The following is a 17,668-nucleotide window of genomic DNA, read 5'->3' as shown; positions in this document are numbered from 1 at the left end:
CGTTAATGCTATCCAGATGATGATTTCGAATGTGGTTGATATGATTTTTAATTCTGTTTGAGAATTGATGAATTGAATTGGATTCTGATTGAAAAATGACGATTTCTGAAATTTAGTTGAAATGTAATAAACTGAGCGAAACCACAATGAGGATGAATGGGACGAGTCCCAGTGATGATATTCATAACTGGAATGATGATAATGATTTCAGCAAATCACTATGAGATTAGTGGATTGTGCTATCAGATTGCTACTGTTAACACTTGAGACCGTAGATTAAGTTAAGGGATGACAAATTGAGAACTTGCTTAACTAAAATTCCTGTGGAGGAATGTTCAGAAGGAAAATTTTCAGTCTAATGGACCATTATCGTGTTAAAGATATGAATGATATGATCTGAATGAATTGTTATTTAATGATGAGTTGTATATAAGGGATAATTATCCCCGTATTCTGTTGGGTTGACCAGAATATAAGGAACCCCAGAATAAATTGGATCTTAAGAAAAAGAGTTGTCTTCTACCTTGCGAGATGAGGACATCTTGCACTTTTCAAGTGGGGTAGAAGGTAAGATTCTCCCCCAGCCTTCGAGGTATACAGGAGTAAGAATCTCCCTTTCTGATCTTATAATTATTCTCTCTCTAAAATAAAAGAAAGATTCTGTTTAAAAAAGGAAGAACCTTTTCCCTGAATACTTCTCAAGAGTCCCACCTGTTTTAAGATTCAAAACAATGAGTTCAGAAGTGAGAATCGATGTTTTGGATATCAAGGTTTTGGTCTTCATTCGAGTACGGCCCAAAAGAAGTTCTTTATCTCTTGGGAAGTATAAGAAGTTATCCCCAGATATTGTGGACCAAAGAAAGTAGGTGATTTAGCTTACGAACTTCTTTTATCTCCTCATCTCAAAGTTCTAAATGCCTTCTATAGAAAAATATGCCAAACCCAAATCATGGAAAGACGGTAAAACTTCAGTGGCAAGTTACCGTTGGCTTCTAAGTTACGCTAGCTCCTTCCTTTATATAAGTCGTAACTTTTACTTGTCGTTCACAGTAATCTTACTCCCATCGATCTCCTTTCTTTCTTAATCTCCTTCATGGCTTGGCAACAAGAATTAGTTTTATCCATAATGATTCCTCACCTTCAAGACGCAAATGAGTCTGTGAAGAAGGATTTTATAGAACAGTATGAGCGCTCACTTTTTCCTCACCTAGGAACTTCTGTAGCACAGACCAAATGGCGGACCTATCAAGACATAACTAGGGTAACATCAGCACTTTCGTAATAATGTCTGCTTGGCCATGGTTATCGAAGCCTTGGGTTTGGGTCCTCGATACTACTGCGTCATGAGATCAAGACATCTTGGGTTTTCTGAGCGGGTCTTCTTACTGGCGTGTTTTCTTCCTCATGAGAAGATATGCCTTTACCCCGTTTTTGGCTTGCCTCTCAGAGGTCCTTTTGTTAGAACACCTCATACCACTGAGATAGGCGCAGCAATAACCCACAGAATCATTCCCATAGATGAGTTACCTTATACTTGTGCAGCTTGTGAGGACTGCTTTTGTGACCATATGATGGACGGGCTTATGGAAGTGTAAAGAGTTCCTCTATCTTTACTATATAAGTTCCGAGAATGAATAAAGTTTAAATCTTGTTCGTATTTTGAATCTTGCTCTCTTTAAGACTTATCTTGGTGGTTAATCTTGATTAAAATTTTCTCTAAGTCTCATATTCGTGAATCTTGCGAAATTATCACAAGTTGCGAGATGAGGACATCTCGCGTTTTTTAAGTGGGGTAGAATGTAAGATTCCTCCCCCAACCCCTTTTTGATGTCTAGTATCTTCCCCTGTAATCAACCCTCTTCAGAAATATAAAGACCCTGTTGCTAACTATTTTAGCCTAGAGAGAGGAAAATTATTCTAGAGAGAGAATATTCAGATTTTGAATATTTTTGGATAGAAAAATATCTCTTATAATTCAGATGAGTTCCCCTGAAACAGAAATTCAAAAAGAATTTTCCAATGTGCAATTGGAATTAATTGGAAATAGGTATAAAGAACCGTAGTCTAAGGGTCTAGATTTTCAGAAATCTTTAGACTATGGTCCAATTAAGGTTCCTATGGGCCAATAGCATCAATCCATGTGTAGGGAAGAGATAAATCCAAATTTGTAAAAAGAAGATACCCAAAAATGAGTAAATGCTCACATAAGGTGAAGAGTTGAAAATGTACAAGGTTTATTAGTAAAAAACTATGAGCAATATTAAAAATATGAGATATTTTGGGTATCCAAAAATGAGTAAATGCTCACATAAGATGAAGAGTTGAAAATGTACAAGGTTTATTAGTAAAAAACTATGAGCAATATTAAAATGATGCCATTATGACACATATGTAAGGAAGGGGAATTCTTTAAAGGAGGTGCATATTTCACATAAGATGAAGAGTTGAAAATGTACAAGGTTTATTAGTAAAAAACCATGAGCAATATTAAAATGATTCCATTATGACACATATGTAAGGAAGGGGAATTCTTTAAAGGAGGTGCATATTTCACATAAGATGAAGAGTTGAAAATGTACAAGGTTTATTAGTAAAAAACTATGAGCAATATTAAAATGATTCCATTATGACACATATGTAAGGAAGGGGAATTCTTTAAAGGAGGTGCATATTTCACATAAGATGAAGAGTTGAAAATGTACAAGGTTTATTAGTAAAAAAACTATGAGCAATATTAAAATGATTCCATTATGACACATATGTAAGGAAGGGGAGTTCTTTAAAGGAGGTGCATATTTCACATGCTTGAATGAGTTTTAAACTCATAAAAATTGAGATATTTGATCTCTCCTCTCTCCTCATTCAAGTCTAGTTCCAAAAAGTTAGCTTAACTGACCTAAAAATGGTCAAATATTGACCAAACTGATTTAGAAAATTCTAGAATCAGTTTGTTTGGTTAGGAGCTCAATTTTTCCTATAAATAGAAGCCTCCCCCTTGTTGAAAAATAGATAGTGTTTATGCATCGTTACTCTACTCCACCTAAGCCAAGAACTGTGAATTCATTTAATAATTCACTAGTTTTTGGAGCTTCCCTCTTTCTTCAATCCCCATTAGTGGCTCCATCAACATACTTAACCAATTGATTGGTTGGGGGCCTCTACCGTGAACAAAGAATCAAGCAAGTTGTAAGGTAATTAGTGAATATTGATCTTTCTATAATTTCTCGATGTTTCTCTCTTCTCAACCCCTCTCAAGCTTGAGAAGTTTAATTGGTATGGTTTTTTAAATGCTATTGAAGTTTGAATAGTAGTGAAGAGTTACATAATTTAATAAATGCTATTGAAGTTAATTTTCATTTATGTTTAAATTCTAATGATTTTTATGTAATTTCTCTCTCTCACTCAAGAAATGGTCATACTCATGACCCATTCTCAATCCAAATCAAGCTTTTCATAAAGCTTTTCCTTAACCCAAGATTAAGCTATGCTTGAGGCCAAATTAATGGCTTTTTCTATGCTTTTCCCTCAAGGATCCTTTATAGGTGACCTAGCGCTTCACTCATAGGCCGCTTCCTTGTGAAAAGATGTAGCGGAGAAGAGAGCTTGAGCTCTTGCAAGCACACACACACACTCACAAAACCCTAAAAGAGAACACACAAGATGAAAGGTACTCAACCACATACATACTAGGGTTCTCTATAGTGTGAACCCAACTAAATGAGCTGGCGCTATAACTATGCTAGTCTCTAGAATGGCTGTCAGATAGCCTATCATCCCACTGGCCGCATATCACCCATGATCTCACCAACCATGCCAGTGGTGTAAGTGTGGAGCCTATCCCCCAAGCCTGGTCATCAGTGTCCACCGCCTCACTAGATGAGCTTGATATCTCAACACTCCCCCTCGAGCTCAACTCCTTCTCATGTACACCAAGTATATTGATGATTCAATCCATTATGGATTAATGAGCCAATTAGAGATCATTTTTATTTCCTTAATGATAAGCTTTATCCCTTAGAAAAATTGAGATTTATCAGTCATAGCAGCGGAGCTATGGCAAAATTTTTATAAAAATTATGCATAAAATAATCTCATTCAAAGCATAAAAAGAGGACTTCCTACCATATTCTAGGAATTATCATCCTAGATTAATTGAAAGAATTTCATTACAATCATGGAGAAATTGAATTTTAATATCATGCATAAAGGATAAGTTTTTATATCAAAAGGGTTATTTTTACCATTTTTATTTCATGCATAGAAGTATGCATAATGGATAAATTTTTATATCAAAAGTGTTATTTTTACCATTTTTATTTTCATGCATAATGGATAAATTTTTATATCAAAAGTGTTATTTTTACCATTTTTATTTCATGCATAGAAGTATGCATAATGGATAAACTTTTATATCAAAAGTGTTATTTTTACCATTTTTATTTCATGCATAGAAGTATGCATAATGGATAAATTTTTATATCAAAAGTGTTATTTTTACCATTTTTATTTCATGCATAGAAGTATGCATAATGGATAAATTTTTATATCAAAAGTGTTATTTTTACCATTTTTATTTCATGCATAGAAGTATGCATAGTGGATAAATTTTTATATCAAAAGTGTTATTTTTATCATTTTTAATTTTCATGCATAGAAGTATGCATAAAGGAAAATTTTTTATATCAAAAGTGTTACTTTTATCATTTTTAATTTTCATGCATAGAAGTATGCATAAAGGAAAAATTTTTATATCAAAAGTGTTACTTTTATCATTTTTAATTTTCATGCATAGAAGTATGCATAAAAGAAAATTTTTTATATCAAAAGTGTTACTTTTATCATTTTTAATTTTCATGCATAGAAGTATGCATAAAGGAAAAATTTTTATATCAAAAGTGTTACTTTTATCATTTTTAATTTTCATGCATAGAAGTATGCATAAAGGAAAAAATTTTATATCAAAAGTGTTACTTTTATCATTTTTAATTTTCATGCATAGAAGTATGCATAAAAGAAAATTTTTATATCAAAAGTGTTACTTTTATCATTTTTAATTTTCATGCATAGAAGTATGCATAAAAGAAAATTTTTTATATCAAAAGTGTTACTTTTATCATTTTTAATTTTCATGCATAGAAGTATGCATAAAAGAATTTTTTTTTATATCAAAAGTGTTACTTTTATCATATTGGATTTCATGCATATAGGTATGCATAAAAGATATTCTTTTTATACTAAAAGTGTGATTTTCCTCATAAATGGATTTTATACTTAACTTAGATGCATAAGAGAAATTCTTTTATTCTAAAAGTGTAATTCCCTACCAAATTGAAATTATGCATAAAAGATTGATTTTAATTTCGAAAGTGTTAGTCTCCTTAAATGGAATTTATGTATAAATAAATGTGTAGAGAAATCTTATATCAAATATAAGAATTCTCTTTTTTTTAAAAAGATATGAAGTGTGATAAAATGTGATAAGAGGTATATGAGATGTGATAAGAATTGATAAGATGCGTATGGAAAGTGATAGGATGTGATAAGAGGTGTATGAGATGTGATAAGAATTGATAAGATGCGTATGGAAAGTGATAGGATGTGATAAAAGGTGTATGAGATGTAAAAAGATGTGATAAGATGTGTATGAGATGTGATAGAATGTGTTAAGATGAGTTAGGATGTGTTAAGATGTATATGGGATGTGTTAGGATGAGAATGGATGTAATATGGTTGTATGAATGTGATGTGGATGTATACATGTAGATGTATATGTATGAATGTGAATGTTGATGTGGATGTGGATGTATGGATGTAGATACGGATGTGTATGTATGTATGTGGATGTATATGTATGAATGAGGATGTAAAAATGGACGTATGTATATAGATGTGGATGTATGGATGTATGTATGTAGATGTGGATGTATGTATGTAGATGTGGATGTATGGATGTCATTGTGAATGAAGAGGTGGATGTGAATGTATGGATGTAGATACGGATGTGGATGTATGTATGTGAATGTGGATGTATGAATGAGGATGTGAAAATGGATGTATGCATGTGAATGTGGATGTATGAATATGAATGTGGATGTGTGGATGTGGAAATGGAGGTATGGATGTATGAATGTAGATGTGGATGTATGCATGTAGATGCGTATGTATGAATGTGAAATTGGATGCATGATGTGGACGTACGAACATGGATATGTATGTAGAATAATGAATATGAAGATGTATGTGAGATAATGTAGTCTATATGAGTGAATGGATGAGAACGAGTACACACTGAATGGAATGTGGAATAAGTAATGTGGTCCGAGAGTGGATAATATGGAAAGACAAGAGTTCGTTATAGAAACTGTATTTGTGACTGTTTGTAAATGACTGTTTTATGTCAAGAATGCTGGAGAAGCATTTTGACCGTCTTGAGGATTAAGGTCATGAAGACTGAACTGATAAAGTTGCAACTGCTGACGGAGAGTCAATGGAGGACGTCTCGCGTAGCAAGGTCGATCGAGGTCTTGACCAGCCTCGGCTCGATTTAAATGGTGAGCTTCCGGTACGGTGGATGAGGGACCAAGGAAGCGGCCTATGGGTGAAGCGCTAGGTCACCTGCGAAGGATCCTAGAGGGTGCTGACCATACGGTGCTCGGGCTCTGGGTCGCCGAAGATACCCACACGTGCGTCGTGGAAGATATTGGAATAAGGAGTAAGAGTTGTTTTCTAAAACCGGGCATGGATCTGGTTGATTGACCTTGCTGGTCCTCAACAGATGAGTCCATGGCTCTTTTATATGGATCTGTGGGTTGATCTTGCTGATCTTCCACGGAGACTCCATTCTATTATATGAATATATTGCCGGTTACTATGAGCTAGGAACCATGGAAAAGGCCCCTGAGAGAACAGGTGGTGAGCGTTTTGGTTGCCAATGATGCCATAAGTATACCGATGAAAGAATGACTGGAAATAAGGATTCAACCAGAGACTTTGAGGATTGTCATCAGTGACATAATGGTTTTATTAAAGGATTGTTTTAAAGCTAGTTGATACTAAGAAAAAGGCAATTTCATATTGGGTGTGTAAGTGGTATGACTAGTTTTATGTTTGCATGAACTTCCGGCTAGGGGGCCTTGGAACTCTTTTCCTTGGTACCCGGGACAAAACCTAACCAAATTCCAAATTGGATCCCATCACTACAGTGGTTGGGCGGTTGGCTAACCCATGGGATCGGATGGGGTTAGGCTGGACTGATGGATCCGTAAATCGAGATTTAATTTCTATTATTACGATAGATGAAGTAAATCCCGGATAGAAATTGTTCTATGGATAGGAATCAACGGCTGTGCCTCTTGATGGGGAAAAAAGCGTTGATCCCAATAATCCAAGTGCAAGTTCTTCCTTGATTTGACCAAGTACCGTTAAAGGTGCAGTCAGATCAGTTTGATCAGTAATGATCTTGACTACGTTAGAGTAAAGAGTTATCCTGGTGGAATCGCCCGTGCTTTCCGGGTAAAGGAAGTTTTTCCGGTTTCGGTTTTGGACAAACCGACGGATTAGTCTCTTGTCCGGATATCCGTGGGCGAGGCCCCGAGTGTGGGACCCCTGTCCCGTGCGAGAAGTGCTACTTCCGCTACTAGTACCCCGAATCCGTTGCTCGATGGGAACAGGGATCTCACACATCTGATTTGCATCACATATCATCACATCTATTTACCTCTCATTCTCATCACTTCTATTCTCATCACATCCATCCATTCTTTCCCATGCATCCATTTACCTCTCATTCTCATCACTTCTATTCTCATCACATCCATCCATTCTTTCCCATCTATTTGATTCGCATCCCATCTCATCACATCTATTTACCTCTCATTCTCATCACTTCTATTCTCATCACATCCATCCATCCATTCATTCCCATCTATCTGATTCTTATCCCATCTCATCACATCTATTTACCTCTCATTCTCATCACTTCTATTCTTATCACATCCATCCTCTATTCATTCTCATCTATCTGATTCATATCACATCTATTTATAGAATGTAAGAGAATTCTTATTTTTGATATAAAGATTCTTTACGCATCTATTTATGCATAAGAACAACTTCAGTGGGAAATAACACTTTTATAAAAATCTATGCATCTATTTATGCATAAATTCAATTTTAAGGAGAATAACACTTTAGAAATAAAAATAAATCTTTTATGCATCTTTTTATGCATAAATTCAATTTTAATGTGAATAACTCTTTTCAAAATTAAAAAAATTTTCTTTATGCATCTTTCTATGCATAAAATCAAAATTGATGAGAATAACTCTTTTGAATTAAAAATAAATTTCTTTATGCATCTTTCTATGCATAAAATCAAAATTGATGTGAGAATAACTCTTTTGAAATAAAAATAAATTTCTTTACGCATCTTTCTATGCATAAAATCAAAATTGATGAGAATAACTCTTTTGAATTAAAAATAAATCTCTTTATGCATCTTTCTATGCATAAAATCAAAATTTGATAAAAGTACCGCTTTTATAAAAAAAACTTTTATGCATCTATTTTTGCATAAATTCAATTTTAATGAAAGTAACACTTTTACAATAAAAAAGTTCTTTTATGCATCTATTTATGTATAAAAATCAATTTTGATGAAAGTAACACTTTTATAATCAAAATATTCCCAATATGCATCTTTCTTTGCATAGAAATTAATTCAAATGAAAATAACACTTTTATTATAAAAATATTTCTAATATGCATTTTTCTATGCATAGAATAAAAATAACACTTTTAGAATACACAAGCAGTGAGGATTACTCTTTTTGAATAATAAAAGATAAACACAAGCAGTGGGGATTACTCTTTTAGAATACACAAGCAGTGGGGATTACTCTTTTTGAATAATAAAAGATAAAACTTATTTCACAAAATTTAAGAAAGTTTTGCCATAACCTCCTTTGTATGGCTGACCATTTTTCAATTTTTTTCATTCTCAAGTTACTTAGAAATTATCCCAAATGGTTTAAAGCATTCTAAACTAATCAAATTCCACTTTTTAAAGAGAAACAATATGAAAAGTTTAATTCTAACAATTTGATTACACATATAAGATAAAGAAAGGCTGAATTCAAGAATGAAGAGAGGGGGAAAGCCTTTCCAACAAGGCATAGCATCATTTTTCATTTTAAAGAAAACAAAAAATAGAAAACCATTAAATGGAATAAAGAAAAAGTAGGATTTCTAGCTTACATGAATTTTTGTGAGCTTTCCTTTGGCTTGATGGTTTCAGGGATCTACTCTTGTTTGCAACAAGAGTGGCCACCAATTCTTTTGAAGAGGAAATGGTCAAAAACTAATGAATTATCAATAAATTCACTGTTTTTGGCTCTAGGGAGAAGGAGAGTAACAGTGCATAAAACACTATTAACCATTTACAAAGGGGGAGGCTTCATTTAAGGAAAAAGTGAGCCTCTAACATACCAAATTGATTCTAGAATTTTTCAGATCAGTTTGGTCAATTTTTGACTATTTTTGGGTCAGTTTAGCTTACTTTTGGGATCTAGTTGAAGAAGGAGAGAGGAGAGATGAAAATATCTCATTATTTGTGAGTTTAAAACTCAACCACACATGTGAAATAGGTGCCTTCTTCATGAGGGGAACTCCAAAACACTGAGGTGTCAAAAATGCATCATTTCTTCTAAATATCTCTTCTTTTTCAACTAATAACCTTGTCCTTAGTCGACTCTTCTTTTTTAACTAATAACCTTGTCCTTAGTCGACTCTTCATCTTATGTGAGTATTTACTCATTTTTGGGGGTATTTCCTTTTATTCTTCAATTTATCTCCTGCACATTGGAAATTTATTTTTGAATATCTGTTTCAAGAGAAACCATTTTAGACACTAGAAGGATTTTTATATCTAAAAATATCTCAATTTTGAATTACCTCTCTCTAGACATTTTCTCTCTCTAGGCCAAAACAAGGTAAAATAGGATCTTTCTTTTATTTCAGAGAGGGAAATAATTATAAGATTAGAAGGGGAGTTTTTTACACCTACACACCTCAAAAGCCGGAGGGAGGAATCTTCCATCCTACCCCACTTAAAAACCACGAGATGTCCTCATCTCGCAAAATTAGAAAAGAACTTTTTTCCTTAAGATCCAACTGATTCTGGGGTTTCTTATAGTGTGGTGAACCCAATAGAATCCCGGGATAAAGATCCCTTATATAAAACTCATCATCAGATAATAATTCACTCATATCATATCATTCAAATCCTTATCACAATAATGGTCCATTAGACCGAATTTTCTATTTGAACAGTCCTTCATGGAAATTTTCAATGATACAGATTTTTAATTTGACATCCCTTAACTTGATCCACTGGGTCAAGTGTTAACAGCAGCAATCTGCCAGCACAATCCATCAATGTCATAGTGATTTGCTGAAGTCATTAACGTCATTCCAGCTAGAAACACCATCACAGGGACTCATCCCAGTCATCCTCATTGTGGTTTTGCTTAGTTTATTACCTTTCAACCAAAATTCAGGAATCTTCATTTTTCAATCAGAATCCAAATCAACTCATCACTTCTCAACCAGAATTTAAAATCATATCAACTATATTTGAATTCATCATCTGGATAGTATTAATGCTTATAATTTCAAGTCTTAGATATACTCGTATATACTGCAAGAAGTAAAGAGCTGCAGTTATACCCTCGGTATATATGGGTAGTCACGGTCCTTGGAACTATAAGGTAAATACCATCATGTCTAGGCCTCAAGCAAGTCAGGGATTCCATACAATTGCAGTACTTCCATCTGAAGACCCAATTACCAATTTACGAATTTTAGTTTGAATATCAATTCGTATGAACTTTTTTTACACAATTACAACCTTTTACTGCTTCTTCATAAATTTCTGACATTTTTGGCTTCTCGGTTGATCCTCATTAGCCAATTCGCTCTCATACTAGCTGTGAGGTCCCTCTCCCCACCGCATAATGAATTCAAGGGTTCTAGCAGTGGAAGCAGCACTTCCTACGCGCGCAGGGCAGGGTCTCACGCTCGGGGCCTCGCCCACCACGGATATCCGGACAAGAGACTAATCCATCGGTTCTTCCAAAACCGATCCCGAAAAAACCTTCCTTGCCCAAAAAGCACAGGCGATTCCTCCAGGATAACTTTTCTCTAACGTAGTCAAAAGCCTTAACTAACTCAACTGATCTGACCAAACCCGTAAGTCCCAAGTCAGATCAGGGAAAAGATTGCACTTGGATTATAGAGACCAACGCATTTTTTTCTCATTGAGAGGCACAGCCATTAATTCTTTTCCATAGAATAACTTTTGTTTGGGATTTACTTTATCTATCGTACCATAACAGATTTGAGTCTCAATTTAAGGATCCATCAGTCTAGCCTAACCTGATCGAATCCCGTGTGTTAGCCAACCGCCCAACCACTGTAGTGATGGGATCCAATTAAGAATTTGGTTAGGTTTTGTCCCCGGTACCAGTGGGAAAAGAGTTCCCAAGCCCCCTAGCCGGATATTCATGCAAACTTAAAACTAGTCACACCACTTACACACCCAATATAAAATTACCTTTTTCTCAGCATCAGCTAACTTTTAAACAATCATTTAATGAAACCATTGTGTCATTGATCACAATCCTCAAAATCTCCGGTTGAATCCTTATTTCCAATCATTCCTTCATCAGTGTACCTATGGCATCATTGGCCAACTAGAACGCTCCCCACCTGTTCACTCAGGGGCCTTTTCGATAGTTCCTAGCTCATAGTAACCGACAATATAATCACATATCAAAATGGAATCTCCGTCGAAGATCAGCAAGATCAACAAACAGATCCATATAAAAGAGCCATGGACTCATCCGTTGAGGACCAGTAAGGTCAACCAACCAGATCCATGCGCGAATTCAGAAAACAACTCTTACTCCTTGTTCCAATATCTTCCCCGACGTACGTGTGGGTATCTTCGGTGACCCAAAGCCCGAGCACCGTATGGTCAGCACCCTCTAAGGATCCTTCGCAGATCACCTAGCACTTCACTCATAGGCCGCTTCCTTGGTCCCTCATCCACTATACCGGAAGCTCACCATTTAAATCAAACCGAGGCCGGTCAAGACCTCGGTCGACCTTGCTACGCGAGATGTCCTCCGTTGACTCTCCGTCAGCAGTTGCAACTTTAACAGATAGATCTTCACGATCTTATTCACAAGACGGTCTAAATGTTTGCCCAGCATTCTTGACATAAAACAATCATTTAAAAACAAATTTCACATACAAATACAATTCCAACAATATTTCCATTTTTTCTCATCACTCCACATCCTTTCACATTAGTCTCCATCTTTTCTCATCTTCCCACATTTTTTTTTCATTGATCCCTATCACATCATATCATTCCCACATCAAATCGCATCCAATCGCATCATCCACACATTAATCCACATCATCCATACATCCACCCACATCATCCACATCAATCCACATCATCCATACATCCATCCACATTAATCCACATTAATCCACATTATCCACACATCCATCCACATCATCCATACATCCATTCACGTCAATCCACATTACCCACACATCAATCCATATCATCCATACATCCATCCACATCAATCCACATTATCCACTCATCCGTCCACATCAATCCACATGTCAATCCACATTACCCACACATCAATCCACATCATCCATACATCCATCCACATCATCCACATCAATCCACGTAATCCACTCATCCATCCACATCAATCCACACGTCAATCCACATTACTCACACATCAATCCACATTATCCACTCATCCATCCACATCAATCCACATTACCCACACATCAATCCACATCATCCATACATTCATCCACATCATCCACATTACCCACACATCAATCCATATCATCCATACATCCATCCACATCAATCCACATTACCCACACATCAATCCACATTCACTTCATAAGTATTCCCATTTTCATCTAATCACATCTTTTTCTAACTCATCACTTTTTTCCTCATTTATCCTCATCAGATCACATCTACTTGCATCTACCCATACATCTCATCACTTCACATACATTAACATCTATCTTGTTTACATCGCATCTTATCACATTCATTTCACATCACATCTCATTAATTCACATCCCGATTCACATGCTAACACATTTATTCACGTCCCTTATTATTCATTCACATCCCGATTCACATGTTATCACATTCATTCACGTCCCCCCTTATCGTTCATTCACATCCCCATTCACATGTTATCACATTCATTCACATCCTATATATCATTCATTTACATCCTATATCATTCATTTACATCCTATATCATTCATTTACATCCTGATTCACATGACATCACATCTCATCTATTCATTTACATTTATCTGATTCGCATCTCATATCATCACATCTACATCTCATCACATCTATTCACCTCACATTCTCGTCACTCCTATTCTCATCGCATCTATCCATCCATTCATTTGCATCTATCTGATTCGCATCACATATCATCACATCTATTTACCTCTCATTGTCATCACTTCTATTCTCATCACATCCATCCATCCATTCTTTCCCATCTATCTAGTTCACATCACATCTTATCACACATCTATTTGCCTCTCATTCTCAAAACTTCTATTCTCATCACATCCATCCATCCATTCTTTCCCATCTATTTGATTCGCATCCCATCTTATCACATCTATTTACCTCTCATTCTTATCACTTCTATTCTCATCACATCCATCCATCCATTCATTCCCATCTATCTAATTCACATCCCATCTCATCACACATCTATTTACCTCTCATTCTCATCACTTCTATTCTCATCACATCCATCCATCCATTCATACCCATCTATCTAATTCGCATCACATATCATCACATCTATTTACCTCTTATTCTCATCACTTCTATTCTCATCACATCCATCCATCCATTCTTTCCCTTCTATCTGATTCGCATCCCATCTCATCACATCTATTTATCTCTCATTCTCATCACTTCTTTTCTCATCACATCCATCCATCCATTCATTCCCATCTATCTGATTCTCATCACATCTATTTACCTCTCATTCTCATCACTTCTATTCTCATCACATCCATCCTCTATTCATTCTCATCTATCTGATTCATATCACATCTTATCACATCTATTTATAGAATGTAAGAGAATTCTTATTTTTGATATAAAGATTCTTTACGCATCTATTTATGCATAAGAACAACTTCAGTGGGAAATAACACTTTTATAAAAATCCGTTTATGCATCTATTTATGCATAAATTTAATTTTAAGGAGAATAACACTTTCAAAATAAAAATAAATCTTTTATGCATCCTTCTATGCATAAATTCAATTTTAATGAGAATAAGTATTTGGAAATAAAAATAAATTTATTTATGCATCTTTCTATGCATAAAATTAAAATTGATGAGAATAACTCTTTTGAATTAAAAATAAATTTCTTTATGCATCTTTCTATGCATAAAATCAAAATTGATGGGAATAACTCTTTTGAAATAAAAATAAATTTCTTTATGCATCTTTCTATGCATAAAATCAAAATTGATGGGAATAACTCTTTTGAAATAAAAATAAATTTCTTTATGCATCTTTCTATGCATAAAATCAAAATTGATGATAATAACTCTTTTGAATTAAAATAAATTTCTTTATGCATCTTTCTATGCATAAAATCAAAATTGATGAGAATAACTCTTTTGAATTAAAAGTAAATTTCTTTATGCATCTTTTTATGCATAAAATCAAAATTGATGAGAATAACTCTTTTGAATTAAAAATAAATTTCTTTATGCATCTTTCTATGCATAAAATCAAAATTTGATGAAAGTAACGCTTTTATAAAAAGAAAAATCTTTTATGCTTCTATTTATGCATAAATTTAATTTTAATGAAAGTAACATTTTTATAATAAAAAAGTTCTTTTATGCATCTATTTCTGCATAAAAATCAATTTTGATGATAGTAACACTTTTATAATCAAAATATTACCAATATGCATCTTTCTATGCATAGAAATTAATTCTAATAAAAATAACACTTTTATTATTAAAAAAATCTTATATACATTTTTCTATGCATAGAATAAAAATAACACTTTTAGAATACACAAGCGGTGGGGATTACTCTTTTTGAGTAATAAAAGATAAAACTTATTTCACAAATTTTAAGAAACTTTTGCCATAACCTTCTTTGTATGGCTAACCATTTTTCAAATTTTTTCATTCTCAAGTTACTTAGAAATTATCCCAAATGGTTTAAAGCATTCTAAACTAATCAAATTTCACTTTTTAAAGAGAAACAATATGAAAAGTTTAATTCTAACAATTTGATTACACATCTAGGATGATAAAGAAAGGCTGAATTCAAGAATGAAGAGAGGGGGAAAGCATTTCCAACAAGGCATAGCATCATTTTTCATTTTAAAGAAAACCAAGAAAACCATTAAATGGAATAAAGAAAAAGTAGGATTTCTAGCTTACATGAATTTTTGTGAGCTTTCCTTTGGCTTGATGGTTTAAGGGATCTACTCTTGTTTGCAACAAAAGTGGCCCCACCAATTCTTTTGAAGAGGAAATGGTCAAGAACTAATGAATATTATCAATAAATTCACTGTTTTTGGCTCTGGGGAGGAGTAGAGTAACAGTGCATAAAACACTATTAACCATTTACAAAGGGGGAGGCTTCATTTATAGGAAAAAGTGTGCCTCTAACCAAGCAAACTGATTCTAGAATTTTCCAGATCAGTTTTTTTTACCATTTTTAGGTCAGTTTAGCTTACTTTTTGGATCTAGTTGAAGCAGGAGAGAGGAGAGATGAAAATATCTCATTATTTGTGAGTTTAAAACTCAACCACACATGTGAAATAGGTTCCTCCTTCATGAGGGGAATTCCCCCACACTGAGGTGTCAAAAATGCATCATTTCTTCTAAATATCTCTTCTTTTTTAACTAATAACCTTGTCCTTAGTCCACTCTTCATCTTATGTGAGTATTTACTCATTTTTGTTGGGGGGATTTCCTTTTATTCTTCAATTTATCTCCTCCCTATGTCTGGATTAATCTAATTGGTCCATAGGAACCGTACTCCAAAATTTTAGAAAATCTGGACCCTTAGGCTAAGGTTCTTTTTACCTGATTTCAATTTATTCTAATTGCACATTGGAAATTCCTTTTTGAATATCTGTTTCAAGGGAAACCATTTTAGACACTAGGAGGATTTTTATATCCAAAAATATCTCAATTTTGAATTACCTCCCTCTATACATTTTCTCTCTCTAGGCCAAAACAGGGTAAAACAGGATCTTTCTTTTATTTCAGAGAGGGGAATAATTATAAGATCAGAAGGGGAGGTTTTTACACCTGCACACCTCAAAAGCCAGAGGGAGGAATCTTACACAAGAGGTAAGACATACGACACCAAAAGATAATCTTGAGCCATTTACTAATGACACAATCTTGGATGATTTGACAGCTGCAGAATACGAGGGACTTATTAGAGTAGGCAATCCGCTTTTGAAGCCCAAACTGATGTTTAAAGCACGAATGTAAATTATTTCTTTTGAGCCTACCCGACGGATCATGCCGAAGGCATACTCAGAGGTCACTCCAACAAGGCAACATAATGTACCATACCCTCCGTGCACCACGACCTGATCTTGAGGAACTTCTTCCATTGGCAAGAGGGTACTTTATGGGCAAATGTGGCCAGGCACACAAATCTCGCCAACCTATAATTAACAAACTTATTGGAGATCCGAATAGTCACTTTTATGATCAGCTACTACTGTTTCCGTAGGTGGCAAAAAGCAAACCCTGTACACACCAGAGGCAGCTACGCTACCATCACCAAAGAGCATCCTCGCCTGGAGGATTTCGGACTTCAACCCGAATGGAGAAAGGAGTACCTTGTGATTCCAGAATATAGCCACGTGTACATGACCGTGCCACCCACATTGCGGGTCGATCCATTGTACATGTCAATCAAGAGAAGATGGACTCTGCTAGAGTTTCACAAAGTTAAAAGACGTGACTCTTATGTGTGCTACAATTTTCCAATCTTTGTACCAGCAACTTTTGGCCACATACAAGAATAAAGACCAATTATTGACATGGATCTGGCCATGGCGCAACATTACCGAACCCGCCATTATAGCCAGTGTCCGATTTTTGAAGCTGGTGGTGGTCCTCATAGACCAACCAAAGGAACATTATGATGGTCATGAGGCAGACAACTTAAGGTTCGACATGAACAAAGGCCCATCATATAGAGGGATCATGCTTTATTACCACCGTCTTTGTTGTCTTGCAGGCTATATGCACATCACATTTGAAGATATGGTGGATACTGGATTTTGGAGATCCCATTCAGCCTTCAGATGAACACTTAAAAAGCTCCAATCCAGAACAATTTTTTACCGACATGAGTTCGGTGAGCCAGGTCTTTCGACCTAGGTAACAGGTTCTGGGGAAAGAACCTACATCAGGAAGGGGGGGATGTTAATCCCATTTTGGATTAACAAACATGATCCTCAATTGAGGACATTAATTAGTGTCATGAAACAGCACTATAAAAGTTGTACATTATG

Source organism: Cibotium barometz, chromosome 36, assembly GCF_041138505.1.
Source record: "Cibotium barometz isolate CiBa-2024 chromosome 36, ASM4113850v1, whole genome shotgun sequence".
Taxonomy (NCBI): domain Eukaryota; kingdom Viridiplantae; phylum Streptophyta; class Polypodiopsida; order Cyatheales; family Cibotiaceae; genus Cibotium; species Cibotium barometz.
The sequence above is the reverse complement of the archived record's forward strand: the minus strand, read 5'-3'. Positions refer to the sequence as shown.